Source organism: Pleurodeles waltl, chromosome 7 (genome assembly GCF_031143425.1).
Source record: "Pleurodeles waltl isolate 20211129_DDA chromosome 7, aPleWal1.hap1.20221129, whole genome shotgun sequence".
In the NCBI taxonomy this organism is placed as follows: domain Eukaryota; kingdom Metazoa; phylum Chordata; class Amphibia; order Caudata; family Salamandridae; genus Pleurodeles; species Pleurodeles waltl.
Genome location: NC_090446.1, coordinates 473,748,786 through 473,767,827, shown reverse-complemented (window position 1 = coordinate 473,767,827; position 19,042 = coordinate 473,748,786).

The following is a 19,042-nucleotide window of genomic DNA, read 5'->3' as shown; positions in this document are numbered from 1 at the left end:
GATCGCCTGTGGCCCTTCCCCACCTTGGGCGGTGTGCCAGCTGTCTCTACACTCCCTGCCGGAGCCCTGGTAGGGGTTTTAGTCCCTGGTGTTTTCACCCTCTCGCGCCGGCCACTGCCTATCTTGGGATGTTTCTCCGGGGGTGGGCTGCCCGTGCCTTGGCTTCGCACCAAACTGGCTGCCCTGGAGGGTGGGGCACTCCACTGTCCATGGTAGACTGTGATGACAGGGGCCGGTTTTGTCGTGGCTGAGGTGCTGACTGTAGTCCTATGACATGGACGGGTGGGGGAGTTGGTGGAAAGAGGTTGAGTTTACACAGGAAAAGCTTTTTTGGAGCAGTGGGACGGGTAGGTGTAGTGGGTATGGGAGTGGAGGAAGAGGTTGTGGTTGTAGGAGTTGTAAGTCTGGTGGCTTTGGGTGCAGGTGCTTGGGCTGGAGGCTGTCGTGAGGTGGATGGCTTTTGGGTGGGTGGCTACCTGCGTTTGTGTATCTTGGAAGAGGGGGTCACAGACACACTGGGAGAGGACACAGGGGACGTGTAAATGGCAGTGGGGGTGGTGACTGCACGTGCGCGAGGGTTCTGGTGTGTGTGCTGCTGAGGGACGTAGTGGGTGAAGATGTTGTGCATGCAGGTGTGAGTGGAGACGTGACAGGGAGGGAGGAGGGAGACGAGGAGGAGGGGGACACAGTGGAGGCAGTGGGTGTTGGTATGTCTGTATGTGGATGTTGCTTGTGTGACTGCCTGTGTGATGTGTGGTGCTTATGTCTGGCTGAGCTTCCCTTGGGTGTTGAGGTGTGTGCAGGCTGGTCTGATGGTGTGTCTGGGATAGGCAGAGGTACAGGTGATAGGGTATGGGTGGAGGAAGTTGGAGGGGGGAGGCTAGAGACAGGGACGATGGCTGCCATCAGTGCCGAGGCCAGAGTCTGGAATGATCGCTGAAGGGCCGCCTGAACAGAATGAATGCCCTCCAGGTATGCATTACTCTGGTGCACCTCCCTTTCTACACCCTGGATGGCATTCAAAATGGTAGACTGCCCAACATTGAGCGTCCTCAGGAGGTCAATGACCTCCTCACTGAGGGCAGCAGGGGTGACTGGGGCAGGGCCTGAGGTGCCTGGGGCGAAGGAGATGCCCACCTTCCTGGGTGAGCGGGCACGGGCCAAACGCTGAGGGGCTGCTGGGAGGGCGGTGCTGGTGCGGTGGGTGACGGCTGTACCTGTTGTTGCGGGGGCACAGATGTTGCCGCCACCACAAGGGAGCTCCCTTCAGAGGACGAGTCGGTGTCACTGATGTCTGCCCGAGTCCCCGCTGTGGAGCTCGCCTCGCCCTCCGTCCCACTGGTGAATTCGGAGTCCGTTGCGTGGCCCTCCATGGCCATGTGGGATGCAGCTCCCTCGTGCTCCGATGCCACTTCTCCTCCGCCTGATGATGCTAATGCACACATGAACAGGAAGACCACAAAAAAGGTGGGGGGGAGAATAAAGACATGTTGAGTGCATGCATTGGTGACACCGTTGGCGGACAGGACAGACACAGAAGCCCCCTGCACTACGCCGCGCACTTGGGGTCGACTACTCAATCCGTGGGACATGGCCTACAAGCCTATGGACGACATCTGCACACATAGATGACACAGGGCCATGAATAGCTGTACATGGCACCCTACAGAGGTGGGGGGCGGGGGCACAGGGCCATGCCTTTCGGAGGGGCCTAGCCTACAGAAATCGCCCTGGCCTAGGGATACCCACAGCCCTCCTCCCCCACCCAGACACCTCCACTGCGCGCAAAGTCAGCAGAATGAGAGTGTACTCACGCCCTTGTGTCTGCTGTGATGTCCTCACGCGCCCATCCAAATCGGGGTAGGCCACCACCAGGATCTGGGACATCAGGGGGTCAAAGTCCGACTGACACCACTCCCACGTTGGGATGCCATCCCCAGCTGAGCCTCCGCCGTCTTCCTGCTCCAGCAGCGGATGTCCTCCCATCTCTTCTGGCAGTGGGTGCCCCGTCTGTGGTGGACCCCCAGGGTCCGGACGTCCTTGGCGATGGCACGCCAAATATCGATCTTCTGGTGTGTGCTGACCTATATGAAATGTACAGGGGGAGAAGAATAGTCATCACCTTCTGCACCCTCAATGTGAGTGGCCCCCCATCCCTACCCTTGCCATGTGGCACATGCTCTCACCGTCGTTTGATGCATGCCTCAATCGCTCCCCTACCACCCATCTTTCATCCACCCCACTCAACACAGGCATAGCCCATAAAGCATGCTCCAGTGTATTTACCTGTTTGTCTGGAGGACCGTAGAGTAGCGCGTACTGGGGGAGGACCCCATCCACAAGTTTCTCCAACTCCTCCGCAGTGAAGGCAGGGGCCCTTTCCCCAGTCGCATGAGCCATTGTCTCTTCCAGACCGAGGTCACAGCAGCACTTGCAGTGTAGGTCCTCTCCTGTCGAAGATCAGGTATCGAGTGATTAAGCAGATAGAAAATGGCGGTCACGGCTGCGGCGGTGCGTACCACGACCGCCGGCGCACATCGTCATTGGCTCCTGAGACCCATAGGGTTCAATGTTAACCAATGCTGCATTGCGCCGCGGTCTTCGACCGCCTACCGCCACGGTGTGCAACGCCAGCGCAGTTACCTCACATCCCATTGTCGCACTTTACAGGTCAGGCAGCCGCCATTTCAGGGGCCCACATGGCTTACTTTTTACTGAGTCACACATACCTAGGCCTTGCATCAACACTCATACAAGCCATTCTATGGATTAAGAATCGTGTTCTGTGCAAGCTGTGGTTACGTACCTGTGGGTTGATTGACTCTGTGCTCGCTGTTGTCCTTCATAGGCACCGTCCGCAGGGACATGCGAGGAGATGGAGGCATCCTCTGGTGTACAGACCGCTGGTGGACCTGTCGACAATGGAGGAGAGACATGTCATACTGACATACAGGCTTGACTGTGCCACTATTCAGGAACTGTGTGCCCAGCTGGAGCCAGACCTGATGTCAGCTATCCGCCAACCCACGGGGATCCCCCCTCAAGTGCAGGTGCTGTCAGTGCTCCATTTCCTAGCAAGTGTGTCATTTCAAACAACTGTGGCCATGGCATCAGGGATGTCCCAGCCTATGTTTTCCAAGGTGTTGTCCAGAGTGTTGTCTGCCCTGCTGAAACACATGCGGAGCTACATCGTTTTCCCTGAGGTGGGGGATTTGCCTACAGTGAAGGGTGATTTCTATGCCCTTGGACATATCCCCAACATCATAGGTGCCATTGATGGGACACATGTTGTTTTGGTCCCCCCCAGCAGGAGTGAACAGGTGTACAGAAACAGGAAGAGTTATCATTCCATGAATGTCCAGATGGTCTGTTTGGCAGACCAGTACATCTCCCATGTTAATGCCAAGTTCCCTGGCTCAGTGCATGACGCGTACATCATGCGGAATAGCAGCATCCCTTACGTGATCGGTCAACTCCAGAGGCACCGTGTGTGGCTAATTGGTGACTCTGATTACCCCAACCTGTCATGGCTACTGACCCCAGTGAGGAATCCCAGGACAAGGGCAGAGGAACGCTACAATGAGGCCCATGGGCGAACTAGGAGGGTGATCGAGCGGACCTTCGGCCCCCTGAAGGCCAGGTTCAGGTGCCTGCATATGACAGGTGGATCCCTATTCTACTCACGAAAGAAGGTGTGCCAGATCATCGTGGCCTGCTGTATGCTTCACAACCTGGCTTTGCCACGACAGGTGCCTTTTCTGCAGGAGGATGGTCCAGATGGTGGTGTTGTAGCAGCTGTGGAGCCTGTGGAGAGTGAAGAAGAGGAAGCCGAAGAAGACGACATAGACAACAGGAACACAGTAATACAGCAATATTTCCAATGACACACAGGTAAGAATACACACCGGCATACTACATGTACTTAAACACTACTACCTCTCTACTGTCTGTCCTTTTCACCCAGTGTATGGTAACTGAGTTGTGACTTTCCCTTCCGATTTCAGAGATGTGGGCCCCACTGTGTGACATCTGCTTTGTTTCCCCATGGACTACAGCTGTGTGACATTGGTATGTTGGCATCACAATGTAAATAAGCATTTTGGCATGGTAATGTCTAATACATTTGTTCAAAATCACAGCCAGACTCCTGATTGTTTTGTGCAATAACTGTGTTTATTACAGTGCTCTATATTGGTGGGTGGTTGCAAATCGGTGAGGGGTGATGGTGGAGGAATGTCCATGGCAGAGTCAAGACTATTGGTATCACATGTGCATTGTCCAAATGCCTGTGGAAAGTGGAGCAGGGGCAGTTTAAGGATGGACAGGGTGACAATGTGGGACAGTGGGATGACAATCAGGGAGGTATCCTTTCCTGGCGGGGGTCTTGGCATCTTACTCTGTCTTCTTCCTGGATCTCAGGGACCGCTTGCGGGGTGGTTCTCCTTCTGCAGGGGGTGGGGTGCTGGTGGCCTGTTGGTCCTGTGGCGGGGCCTCCTGTCCACTAGCGCCGGCAGAGGTGGTAGGCAGTTCTTGGTCCATGCTAGTGTCAGGGGCCCTTTGTGGTGCCACAGTGTCCCGCAATGTGGTGACTACCAGATTCAGAACCCCTACTATGGTGCCCAGGGCGGAACTGATGGTTCGTAGTTCCTCCCTGAACCCCAAATACTGGTCCTCCTGCAGGAGCTGGGTCTCCTGAAACCTGGCCAGTACCGTCGCCATCGTCTCCTGGGAATGATGGTAGGCTCCCATGATGGAGGAGAGGGCCTCGTGGAGAGTGTGTTCCCTGGGCCTGTCCTCCCCTGTCGCACAGCAGCCCTCCCAGTTCCCCTGTTTCCCTGGGCCTCTGTCCCCTGGACCGTGTGCCCACTACCACTGCCCCCAGGTCCCTGTTGTTGTTGGGGTGGTGGGTTAACCTGGGTGCCCTGTAGTGGTGGACACACCGCTGATTGACGTGTCCTGGGGACAGAGGTATGGGCCCGCTGGGTGGGTGCTGTGCTGGTGTTCCCAGAGGGGGGAAGGTCTGCTGTGGCCTGTGGCTGTCTGAGGGGAACCGACTGTCCCGAGGTCCCCGATGGGCCGGGCTGGTCATCTAGATCCAGGTCAACAGAGCTGCTGTCATTACTGTGGGCCTCTTCTGGGGGTGGAGTGGACATTTGTGGACCCTCCTGCGCAGTGACGTGGCGTTCGGATCCTGCAGGGGTATAAAACCATGATTATTGCATCTGTGTGTGCCATGGTGTGCAATGGGTGGGTGCCCGTGTACCCCAGTGCTTGCATTCCTGTGTGGGTGCTTTTGTGACGGTGGTTTGGGGGGGGATGGGTATGTGCAGTGGGCATGCTTTGGTGATGGGTGTCCATGCTTTGTGGTCGCATGCAGGGCTTGGTGTTGGGATGGGTGGGTTGTGATGGTGAGATATTTGCAAGGAGTAGGAGTGATGGGGGTGAGGGTGAGGGTGGGGGTATGAGTTGGCATGCTGGTGGGGTCGGGGGGATGAAGTAGTGAAGATGAGACTTACCAGAGTCCATTCCTCCAGATACTCCTGCGAGGCCCTCAGGATGCAGGATTGCCAAGACCTGCTCCTCCCATGTTGTAAATTCTGGGGGAGGAGGTGGGGGTCCGCCGCCAGTCCGCTGAACCGCGATGTTGTGCCTGGATACCGTTGAACGCACCTTCCCCCGTAGGTCGTTCCACCGCTTCCTGATGTCATCCCTATTTCTTGGGTGCTGTCCCACAGCGTTGACCCTGTCGACTATTCTGCTCCATAGCTCCATCTTCCTGGCAATGGACGTCTGCTGCACCTGTGTTCCGAATAGCTGTGGCTCTACCCGTATGATTTCCTCCACCATGAGCCTGAGTTCATCCTCAGAAAACCTGGGGTGTCTTTGCGGTGCCATGGGGTGGTGTAGGTGATGTGTGGGGTGGATTGTGTGGTGCTAAGTGTGGTGATGTGTATTGGTGTGTTGTGTGAAGTGCGTGGTAATATTGCTGGGTGATGGTAATATGCGCGTCTGGGTGCTCGGTTCTCTATTTCTCTGTGCGTCGTCCCGATTTTCTAGGAGTGGGGGTTTGTGGGTGATGTGGGTGTGTGTTTTATATTTAATTGGGTGTGTGGGAGTGGTGTGCGTATGTGTATCAGGTGTGTGTATTTTGAATTGTCCAATGTGGCTGTGTTTTGTAGATGTGTGTGTATTTTGAGCGCGGCGGTGTGTACCGCCAATGGAATACTGCGTTTGAAAGACCGCTGCGTGGATTCGTGTGTCGTGATAGTGTGGGCGTATTTCTGTTGGCGTGACAGTGTCGGTTTGGTTATCGCCAGTTTCTCGCTGGCCTTTGGTGTGGCGGACTTTTGTGGGTGTCTGTATTTTGGCGCATTGCGTGTTGTGGGTCAGAATGACCGTGGCGGTTTACCGCGGCCGTGGCGGTATGTTGGCGGTCTTCTGGCAGCGGTATGCGCCTTTTACCGCCAATGTTGGAATGACCCCCTTTGTGTCAATGGGGAATGGATATGCAGATCAAGTCGCAAGGTTTTGTGCATTGAACTGTATCTCGTTCAAAGATCAATGGGAATTGTTGCCTGAAACTGAAAATTAGACATGCACAGGTTATGCATTGAGGGTGGTTGACACAATGGAAGAGTTAAAATTGTTGCAGGGATGTGCCAGCAGAGAAGAGAAACGTTCTTGGCCTAAAATGCAATGCGTAAAAAGACCTGATGATTTGTGGGTTTCAGATGAGGAGAAAATGGTTTTGCCAAACAGTCTCTTGTCACAGTTTGCAAGGTTTTACCATGGTCAAGCACACACTGGGAGAGATGCCATGATCAGGTTGTTCAAAATCAATTGGTTCAATCCGAAATTCAGACAAGTTGCAGAAGTAATCTGTCACAGGTGCATTATCTGTCAGCAGATGAATGCGGGGAAAGGGACTGTGGTGAATTTGAGCCACATTGGGAGAGCAGGAGGTCCATTTAGCAGAATGCAATTGGATTTTATTGAGATGCCTGTGTGTGGAGGTCTGAGGTACGTGTTGGTGATTGTGTGCATCTTTAGTCATTCGATTGAAGCTTACCCTACACGTAGGAATGACAGTCTCACAGTCGCGAAGTTGCTGCTTAGGGAGTTGATACCACGTTTCCGGTTCCCAATCTCTTCAGATCAGATAGGGGAAGTCACTTCAACAATGAGGTAGTTAAGCTCTTGTGTGCTGCACTGAACATTGAACAGAAGTTGCATTGTAGCTACCGTCCTGAAGCCTCAGGACTAGTGGAGCAAATGAATGGTACCTTGAAGTCGAGAATGGCAAAAATGTGCGCAGCTACCAATTTGAAATGGCCAGATGCATTGCCCTTAGTGCTAATGTCAATGAGAAATACACCCAACAAGAAAACAGGATTGTCTCCTCATGAAATTCTCATGGGCCGAGCTATGAGATTGCCCGCGGTGCCTGCAAATGCTCTTGTGAATATCACGGATGATATGGTGTTGGACTACTGCAAGGGTCTGGCTGACGTGGTCTGCTCTTTCTCTCACCAGGTGGAAGCACCCACACTGCCACCGATAAATGATCCAGGTCACAATCTGAAAGCCGGTGACTGGGTTGTTGTCAAGAAACACGTGAGGAAGTCGTGTTTGGAGCCACGTTGGAAGGGGCCGTATCAAGTGATACTGACAACTACTACGGCTGTGAAATGTGCGGGAATTCCTAACTGGATCCATGCCAGTCACACAAAGAAGGTGACGTGTCCAACTGATGAGGAACTTGAGTTGGCGAAAATAACAGCTACAGAAAAGGAAGTCTCAGGGCCAGAGAGTAATCAAAGGGGAACTGAGACTGGAGGAGAGCCCGTTGAGGACGGCTTGGTCACTCAAACAGCAAACGGGATCCAGAAGAGTGACGGTGAGCCTATCCCAACCGAGGCACCAGGAGGACCAACCCAAAGAGAGGTTCTCCCAGAAGCAGACGGATACGGGTTTGAAGTTGAACCCCAGACCCAGAAGGCGAAAGAGTTGAGGCAAAAGACAAAGGGGGTCATTCTGACCCCGGCGGGCGGCAGTCGCCATTTGGTCGCTCCGCGGTCAAAAGACCGCTGGGGCCATTCCGACTTTCCCGCTGGGCCGGTGGGCGCTTAGCTAGCGCCCGCCGGCCCAGCGGGAAAGAGGCCTGCAACACTGAAGCCGGCTCCGAATGGAGCCGGCGGTGTTGCAGGTGTGCGACGGGTGCAGTTGCACCCGTCGCGCTTTTCACTGTCTGCTAGGCAGACAGTGAAAAGCATACTGGGGCCAGTGGCATGGGCAGTGCAGGGGCCTCCAGGGGCCCCAGGACACCCGTTCCGCCAGCCTCTTTCTGGCGGTGACAACTGCCAGAAACAGGCTGGCGGTAAGGGGGTGAGAATCCACATGGCGGCGCTGCTTGCAGCGCTGCCATGGCGGATTCGCCCAGCCGGGGGAAATCCGACGGGAAACCGCCGGACCCGGTTTTTACCGCCGCGGTCAGAATGGGCTGTGAAGCACCGCCAGCCTGTTGGCGGTGCTTCCGTCGTTCGCGGCCCTGGCGGTCTTGGACCGCCAGGGTCGGAATGACCCCCAAAGTGTTCAGACTCCTCCTGAGCCACTTGCAGATCCACCAAGAGAAAACACCATAGCACAAGAGGAGGGCATTGACCAGCAACCCGAAAAGCCGAACAGTAAAAAAACACTGAGAGGAGATAAGTGGCCAGAATTGCAAGCTGAAAAAGGGAAAGTGGTCATCAATGAAACAATAGAGGAAGAGTTTGATTCCACAAGGAAAGAAGATCTGAGTGTAGGAGAATTGCAGGGTGACCGCAAGTTGAAAAGAAAGAGAATAGCAAACAGAAGATAAGCAGGTCCTGAATGGGCTTATGCAACCTCAGCTGAATGGCAACAAGAGTTCTTGGCTTTCTGTTTTGATCGTGAAGTTCCAGGTCAATATTATGGTATTTGAAGTTGGCTACAAATAATAGAGACTGTGTTAAGCTGAAATTGAATAAAGGGAAACATAAGAAAAGAGACTGATAAATTACTGGATGTGACACTGTTAACCTGAATTGACTTTTGAAAAATCAATTGTGACAAGCTGCTAACTGGATTGACAAAAGACCCTGGGAGTGAATGAGAAAGCTGTAAATACTTGCTGAAGAAAGACTTTTTGCTTGGCTCTTTTGAAAAAAAAAAGAGAAAGTTATTAACCATCATCATATTAGTTGATTACATTTATAGTACTTTACTTTCTGATTCTTTACAGATCATGCCTAGGTCAGGAGATGACGTTGAGGGGAATAAGCGCTGTAAATATTTGGGTATTGCTTTGGGTGTTATGTGTGTGATATGCATTATAGCTTTGTTTGTGGAAATGCGTTTGGTGGCTGAGAGTGAAGCTAACAATGCTATAGTTTCTGAGACTGCTACACTACCACCATGGGAGAGGTTTGAGCAATATACAAAATATCTGCATTGAAGAAACTAATACAAAAGGGGAGCTGTATACTAACGTTTTCTATCGCTTGCTGAGTGAGTATGTTGACACTATGGATGCGAAGGCTTGTTATGTGTGTACACAAATTCCTCTTTCAGTCCAAGAGGGAGTTACATATCACAGCTTGCCATTAACGTAAGGGATTAGGTGTAGTCTGCGACTAGCGCGTTTCTATAACCAAGAGGAAGTGCAATATTTTTACTCAAGCTACGATTTAGTGTTCTCTTATGTGCCTATCATAGAAGATTTGAATAGTGTAGCTAAGTATTATGCTATAAAGCTGATTAAGGGATTCTTTTAGCCAAGAATGACAATTAGTACTTCATATGCGCACCGCAATAATTTGACATGCTTGCTTACATCTGTAGAAAAGAGTTTTCTAGATCACACTGAAGATAGAAGGAGGGTTTTAAAGGGGAAATTAGAAAAGGGCTTGCAGCAACGATCATTCCTTAGTAATAGCAACAATGGGATTAGGGAACAAGGGAAGCTAGCTTTGGATGCGAAACATGTAGGTAGGCTTTGCATTACACGACCAAAATCATACTATGACAATGTGTATGAAGGAACAAGTGAGTGTAAGCATGTGTTTTTGTTTCAGAATAAATGGACTTTCATGCTAAATGGAATGGATCAAGCGATCCCAGGGGTTTATTACATTTGTGGACTTAGAGGGTCATTCTGACCCTGGCGGCCGGTGGCCGCCAGGGCCACCGACCACGGGAGCACCGCCGACAGGCTGGCGGTGCTCCAATGAGCATTCTGACCGCGGCGGTTCAGCCGCGGTCAGAAGCGGAAAGTCAGCGGTCTCCCGCTGACTTTCCGCTGCTCATTGGAATCCTCCATGGCTGCGGAGCGCGCTCCGCAGCCATGAGGATTCTGACCCCCCCTACCGCCATCCAGTTCATGGCGGGAAAGCCGCCATGAACAGGATGGCGGTAGGGGGGGTCGCGGGGCCCCTGGGGGCCCCTGCCGTGCCCATGCCAATGGCATGGGCACGGCAGGGGCCCCCGTAAGAGGGCCCCAAAATGTATTTCACTGTCTGCCTTGCAGACAGTGAAATACGCGACGGGTGCAGTAGCACCCGTCGCACCTTCCCACTCCGCCGGCTCGATTACGAGCCGGCATCCTCGTGGGAAGGTCGTTTTCCCCTGGGCTGGCGGGCGGTTTAACTGGAACCGCCCGCCAGCCCAGGGGAAAACTCGTAATACCCGCCGCGGTCTTTTGACCGCGGCGCGGTAATTTTGAGGGCGGGATCCTGGCGGGCGGCCTCCGCCGCCCGCCAGGGTCATAATGAGGCCCTTAGTGCTTATTACCGTCTTCCAAAAGGATGGTATGGGACATGCTACTTGGGAATAGTTTTTCTAAAGATCTATCAACTAGATGATTTAAAGGAATTTCCAAAAGTGACAGAATTACTTCGGTCTAGACAAAAGAGAGAAACTGCTGCTGGTGTAGTAGGAGACATATTTGGTGCAAAAATTCCTTCAGTGGGAGTTGTTTTAAACTCCATAAAGATTTGAAAGTTGTCTACTATTGTGGATAACATGCTGACAAACTTCAAAGGAGCTATACTCCTGATGGATACTGAACTTGCTGCGGAGAGGGCTATGACTCTTCAAAATAGGCTTGCTTTAGACATTCTTTTAGCGAAAAGTGGCGGAGCCTGAAAGATGCTTAATGAGAGGCACTGTTGTGCCTATATACCTGACAATAGTAATGAGATTAGAAGTATGCTTACTAACCTTACAAGAGATAGTGCAGATTTGAAGGAACTGAAAGAACCTGGAGTCTGGGAAAAGGTTGGAGAGGGATTTGCGCGTGTGGGAAGTTGGTTTAGTGGTCTTTGGCATGGGTTCCTGGGAAAACTAATACAGGGAATAGTAATTGTTTTGGCTTGTTTATTTGGGTTATGGGTACTGAGCAAAATTTGCGAAAGGGGTAAAGCAAAATGGGCAAAACATAAAGTGAGGAGAGAGGAAAAAAAAAGAGAAAAAATGTTCAGAGCAAAATATGAAAAGGCGAAGCAAAAAGAAGAAATCGAAATGAAGGAAATGAAAAAGTGAAAGGGTTGTAAAAGAATGGATTTGCGTGATGACAAGTGTCATCAGAGGAGGAATTGTTGGAGTGTAGTTATTATAATCAAAATTAACATGAAATGTTTGCAAATTAATGTATAATGATGTCGCATAGAAAATTGTATTAATGTGCTTTTAACATGGCGCTTGAAAATGTGCCCACGGGGAGTGGCCAACAATGTATACAATGATAAATGAAGTTGACTAATAATGAATTATTGATGTACTAATATGTGCTTGTATTAGTATTAAGAGTTATATGTTATGATTTTGCTAAAATTAATTACTAGGCCTTAGTTAGCATGAGTCGGGGCCTAGCTGCCGGTCTCATATTAAATGTGTTTTCCTAACGTGCAATGTGCTGACTTGCTGAAGGACATGTAGCCGTACTTTTCCAGAAGCTAGTAGATGTGTGTAACCGTAGTAAATTCTTTTTCATGAGACCCGACTTGCTCAAGGAGACATTTGTGCTGAATGCAACAGTGTAATTCCCAAGAGGTACAAGGTCGCTCAAACTGTTAAAGACAATGGAGCTATTGACTAAAGCAAGGAGTGTTACTTTTTCTACCTGACATTCTACCTGTTGAAGACGTAAATCACAGGAGCCAAAAAACTGCATGAGAACTGTTTTAAATGAAAATTCTAGTAAGGTGATCAGCGGACTATTGGATAGAGATAATGGCGCACCAAATACGGACCAATTGGAAATTAGAGACTTGTTTGGCGAATTCAATATAACACAGGACACCCCTTACCGCCAGCCTCTTCCTGGTGGTGAAAACCGCCAGAAACAGGCTGGCGGTAAGGGGGTCAGAATCCTCAGGCCAGCGCTTTACCGCAGTGGTCGGAATGGGAATTGAAGCACCGCCAGCCTGTTGGCGGTGCTTCCGTCATTCTTGCCCTGGCGGTCCAAGACCGCCAGGGTCAGAATGACCCCCTCTGTCTTAAAGACTTTGCTGTTTGACTCTTCAAATCATCCTTACCCTTGCCTTGCCCGTTTCATACTTTTCCTCCTTATGAGGGAAGTGTTCCTTATTACCTGTCCTGCTGAACTTTGCTGAGTTTCCTGGCTGATGGCAAATCAACTGATGTCCTGAGGACGAAGACTGACTCTGTATGCTGAGCCATGATGGTAGGGTAACTATATGATAATGAAATTGTCTGTTTGCCTTTCCTTTCTAGGTACCAACTGCCTCTTTTGATGGAGACCATAGATAGATGTTTCTAAATTTGTGTTGCTAAATTGTTTTGCATGAAGCCCAACATGCTAATGCTAATTGGAGCTAGTTAAGGGGTTCACTAAACGGACGCAAATAGACAAATGACTGAATCGATGCTTTGTTGAATAATGATATTCTGCTAAAGTCAATCCATGTTGACGTCGTGCTTTGTTCTAATGTTTATGATCTTTGCTTTGCTGAAATCTTATTCGAGTTGCCATATTGTGACATTGCTAATGTGTTTTCTGGTTTTGCGATTAATAAACTTGCTGGTAGAGTGTAATCAATAGGGAATACATATCAGAAATCTTATGAAATTCGGCGTGGTTATTCATGGCTGAAAGGTCATGGGGTGTTCCAATTCTTATTAATGTTATTAACCAATTTGAATGATTTGCTATTGTGAATATTGAGGAGGTTATCAATCTATTGATTGACATGCTGATTAGTTATCTCGTCTTAAGGTGCCTCAAATCAGAGTCAAAAGATTAATTGGCCTAAAACGAGTCCCAGACTAAGCAAATTATCTAGGGCGGGACGCGTTATCACCCCCAATAAGGTATCCTTCAGTGCCTCATTAAATATTAGAAGGGGATCTGAAGACATTTGCCCCGGATGGAAGACTTCTGGCAATACATTGGCCTTTCCCTCCAAAGGGAGGAGCTGAAGGTGAAGTACTTTGGCCACCCAACGCATTACCATGATGCAGGAAGGAGATTTCTCTGAGGCTGGTTCAGGAGGTGAGAGTGGGCCTGCTTCTGGGAGGCATCAAGACCACTAGACTCCTGTAAGTAATCGTACCAATTATCATCCTAGTAAGGGGTGAGTGATCTCATCACCCAGGTCACAGTCATCATCCGAGTCCATACCAAAAAGGGAATGCACGTTAATATGTTCTCCCATGTGGAGGTGGTAATTCAAGTGAGGCAAGTGGCGCCTCTGGCGTTATCAGGCATGACCACTGGTGAGGTCAGACCAGTGTCGATTCAGCATCAGATAGAACTATCAAGACCTCCTCATCCATCCTCAATCGAGTTGGCATCTGCGTCAAAGAGCCCAGGGCCGGCATGGGTCATGGTGACAGAAGCGGGATCAGGACAAGAGCTGGAGGCAAGACATGCTTGGAGAGTCCAACTGGCGCTTAGGGTAATCCTGCCGTTGATACTCCAGAAGGAGGGCCTCTCGGCTCCTGAGGCCCGAAGGTGAGCAAAGGGAGTCAGCAGGGATCAGAAAAGCTGAAGCACAGCTGCCTAGAAATCTTCGATCTGGTGTGGTGTGGCTGTTGGCCCTGGAAACTCATGCTGTGCTGGAACCAGCTGTGTTATAGATTGTGGTGCCACCTCCATGCCAATTCAGGCAAATGCAAGTGGTTTGTTGCAGTGGAATCCTGCTTTGATTCCTTGTGCTTCTTTTTTTTCCACTTACCTGACAATTTGGACCATGACAAAGACAAGCCTCTGTGGCGGCTTCATTGATTCCAGGAGCGTGACCCAGACTGAACTTTTGACGCGGACCGTGAGTTGGAGCGGTCCCAGCAAGGACTGTTTTTATGCTTGGCAATGTAAATTTAGTGTTGCTGTCCCTAATGGTCTTTGGGTTCTTAGATGGGAAGTCGCTACAGGACTTGGAGTTGTGGCCGGACCAAAGACACCACAGTCATTCTTAGTGGGGATCTTTCACAGACAGTTTTTTGCAACAGTGCCTATAGGGCTTTAAACATGTTGTTTTGGGGGGTGACATTTCTTGCACACGGAAAACAAATTTTGAGGTATATGTCTCTGAGAGACATCAAGAGAGCTCCGGATTCACATCTGTTGGTGCAGTAAGAAAGGAACCAATGTCAGAACACATGGGGGGTGCTTTCATTAGTTCCAAATGTAATTTCAAGAGCAGAACGGCGTAGGTGCAGAGCTGCACAGTGCCACTTGATCGCATGGTAAGGTAATGCTGAAAAGTTTCCAGATCTACTCTGGCTTCTGGGGAATATTGAAAAGGTGAGGAATCGGAGGCTATAAGTCTCTGTCAGAAACAGAATGCAGAGTATGAGTTCTTCCTTGTAAAGTTGGCAGGTTCAGTGGAGAAGTAGTACCTCAACAGTGGCCAGGAACGGCCTAAGTCAAAGTTGAGTAATTTCCGACTTTGAGTCAGAGAGGACAATACATTACTCCTCTTCTGGTATCATTGGAGTCAGTGTTGAAGTTCCGGGAACTGGCATGGACCATGTTGCCAGAGGCAGAGTCAAAACTGGAGCCAGAGGCAGCCCTGTGATGGTCTTAGAGGGTCCAACTGGCCCGAGGGTCAAACTGCTGGCATATTTCAGATAGAGGCACGCACAGGGAACCTGCAAGGATCCAGAGAGTCGGAACATGGCCTCGTGAAACTCTTTGATCTGTTTCCAAGTGGCAGACGCCACTGGAAAACTTGGATTGTGCCGGAACAAGTTGCAGGATAGGCTCTGATGTCGATTGACTTTTGGGGCAAGATCGAGATGTTTGGTGCCCCACCTGTGCCTTTGCAGCAGAGTGCGAGTGGTGGGAAAGGAAGAGTCCCACTTACATTTCATGTGATTTTCTTCAGCTTCATCAATCATTATGATCAAGGTGAAGGGCAACCTCTGGAAAGAGTCCTGCGAAATCTGAATCTGGAATAGGAGTGACACCAAACTTTTTACTTGAACTGGTCTGGTCGAGTCTTTCGGTGCTTAGTGATAAAGAAATTTCACCTTGAGGTTTCGTATGGCATTTGGGTTCATCAACACACAATCACTGCAGGCTTTAGAATCATGGCTCGAGCCCTGGCATCACAGGCAGATCTGATGATGATCTGTTATAGACATTTGATTGTGACAGTTCTTCCATGGTTTAAAAACCTATCATTTTGGGAGGTGACATTTCCCGTGCACACTGAAAATTTGGAAGAAATAAGGGTCTCAAAGAGATGAGAAGTAGCTCCGGATACACGTCTGGTACAACATTGGGCCCTATGGGTTACAGTGGCCAATGGTGATGTACTCCGGTGGTGATGGATGTGACCACCATTTTCTATCTGTTCACTCACTTGCTACCTGACCTTCAACAGGAGAGGACCTACACTGCAAGTGCTGCTGTGACCTGTGTCTGGAACCGACCATGGCTCGTGTCACTGGGGAAAGGGCCCCTGCATTCACCGCTGCAGAGTTGGAGAAACTGGTGGATGGGGTCCTACCCCAGTACCGATTGCTTTATGGGCCTCTGGACCAACATGTGAGTACACTGTAGGCACGATGCATGGGCATGAATGCATGGTGTGATATGTGTGAAGGCCTCATGTAAGGGGGATGTGGGGGAGGGGTCCAAAGCAGCATGCAGCATGTATGGTGGTCAATGTATGTGCGTAAGGGGATGGGAGGGATATGGTGGGCCATGGGTGTAAGAGGCCAGACGGTATGACTCATCCCTTTACCCATTTTCATTTTTCTGCAGTTCAGCGCCCATCAAAAAAAGGGTATATGGCGTGCCATCGCCAAGGACGTGTGGACCCTGGGGGTCTACGGCAGGCAGAGCACCCACTGTCGCAAATAGTGGGAGGACCTGAGACGCTGGCAAGGAAGACGGCGGAGGCCCAGCTGGGGATGGCCTTCCAACGAGGAAGGGGTGCCCTTCGAACCCTGACCCCCCTGATGTTCCGCATACTGGCGGTGGCCTATCCAGAGCTGGATGGGCGCTTGAGGGCATCACAGCAGTCACAAGGGGGTGAGTACAGTTTCAAAATCTGTAAACTGCGAGTGGTGGAGTGGTCTCTGGGTCAGGGATGTGGACCTGTTGGTGCCCCTAGGCCAGGCCGGACATTGCAGGGTAGGTTCCATGTTGGGCAGGGACTGATGCACTCCACCCCCAAACATGCTAGTGGGCATCTACTACTGGGCAGGGATCTGTGGGTCTCAGGTATGCTGCTATTGGCATTAGGTATTACTGTCTATGGCCTGGTGACTAGCATTGTGAGTGGTAGTGCATCGCCTAGTGCCTAGGGCTGTCCCCTGTGTGTTGTGTACGTGTAAGGAAATGCCTCCTTGGCATGGTTACCCCCTGACTTTTTGCCTTTGCTGATGCTATGTTTTGATTTGAAAGTGTGCTGAGGCCTGCTAACCAGCCCCCAGCACCAGTGTTCTTTCCCTAACCTGTACTTTTGTTTTCACAATTGGCACACCTTGGCATCCAGGTAAGTCCCTTGTAACTGGTACCCCTGGTACCAAGGGCCCTGATGCCAGGGAAGGTCTCTAAGGGCTGCAGCATATCTTATGCCACCCTGGGGACCCCTCACTCAGTACAGACACACTGCTTGCCAGCTTGTGTGTGCTGGAGAGGACAAAACGAGTACGTCGACATGGCACTCCCCTCAGGGTGCCATGCCAACCTCACACTGCCTATGCAGTATAGATAAGTCACCCCTCTAGCAGGCCTTACAGCCCTAAGGCAGGGTGCACTATACCATAGGTGAGGGGACCAGTGCATGAGCACTGTGCACCTACAGTGTCTAAGCCAAACCTTAGACATTGTAAGTGCAGGGTAGCCATAAAAGTATATGGTCTGGGAGTCTGTCAAACACAAACTCCACAGCACCATATTGGCTACACTGAAAACTGGGAAGTTTGGTATCAAAATTCTCAGCACAACAAATGCACACTGATGCCAGTGTACATTTTATTGTAAAATACTCCCCAGAGGGCACCTTATAGGTGCCCCCTGAAACCTTAACCAACTACCCGTGTAGGCTGACTGGTTTTAGCAGCCTGCCGCACTCGAGACATGTTGCTGGCCACATGGGGAGAGTGCCATTGTCACTCTGTGGCTAGTAACAAAGCCTGCACTGGGTGGAGATGCTTATCGCCTCCCCCTTGCAGGAGCTGTAACACCTGGCGGTGTACATCAAAGGCTCACCCCCTTTGTTCCAGCACCACAGGGCATTCCAGCTTGTGGATTTGCCCGCCCCCTCCGGCCACGGCCCCACTTTTGGCAGCAAGGCCGGAGGAGATAATGAGAAAAACAAGGAGGAGTCACTGACCAGTCAGGACAGCCCCTAGGGCAACCTGAGCTGAAGTGACTCTGACCTTTAGGACTGTGACTTGCAGATGGAGGATCCCCCCAATAGGGATAGGAATGTGACCTCCTCCCCTTGGGAGGAGGCACAAAGAGGGTGTAGCCACCCTCAGGGCTAGTAGCCATTGGCTACTGCCCTCCCTGACCTAAACACACCCCTAAATTCTGTATTTAGGGGCTCCCCTGAACCTAGTAACTCAGATTCCTGCAACCTAAGAAGAAGAGGACTGCTGAGCTGAAAAACCCTGCAGAGAAGACGGAGACACCAACTGCTTTGGTCCCAGCTCTACCGGCTTGTCTCCCCCCTTCGGAAGAAAACTGCTCCAGCGACGCTTTCCCCAGGACCAGCGACCTCTGAATCCTCAGAGGACTGCCCTGCTCTAAAAGGACCAAGAAACTCCAGAGAACAGCGGCCCTGTTCACCCAAGACTGCAACTTTGTTTCCAAAGAAGCAACTTAAAGACAACTGCATTTCCCGCCAGAAGCGTGAGACTTGCTACTCTGCACCCGACGCCCCCGGCTCGACTTGTGGAGAAACAACGCTTCAGGGAGGACTCCCCGGCGACTCCGAGACTGTGAGTAACCAGATTTGTCCCCCCTGAGCCCCCACAGCGACGCCTGCAGAGGGAATCCCGAGGCTCCCCCTGACCGCGACTGCCTGACTCCCAGATCCCGACGCCTGGAAAAGACCCTGCACCCGCAGCCCCCAGGACCTGAAAGATTGGAACTCCAGTGCAGGAGTGACCCCCAGGAGGCCCTCTCCCTTGCCCAGGTGGTGGCTACCCCGAGGAGCCCCCCCCTTGCCTGCCTGCATCGCTGAAGAGACCCCTTGGTCTCCCATTGATTCCAATTGAAAACCCGACGTGTGTTTGCACACTGCACCCGGCCGCCCCCGTGCTGCTGAGGGTGTACTTTCTGTGCTAACTTGTGTCCCCCCCGGTGCCCTACAAAACCCCCCTGGTCTGCCCTCCGAACACGCGGGTACTTACCTGCTGGCAGACTGGAACCAGGGCACCCCCATCTCCATTGAAGCCTATGCGTTTTGGGCACCACTTTGAACTCTGCACCTGACCGGCCCTGAGCTGCTGGTGTGGTAACTTTGGGGTTGCTCTGAACCCCCAACGGTGGGCTACCTTGGACCCAAACTTGAACCCCGTAGGTGGTTTACTTACCTGC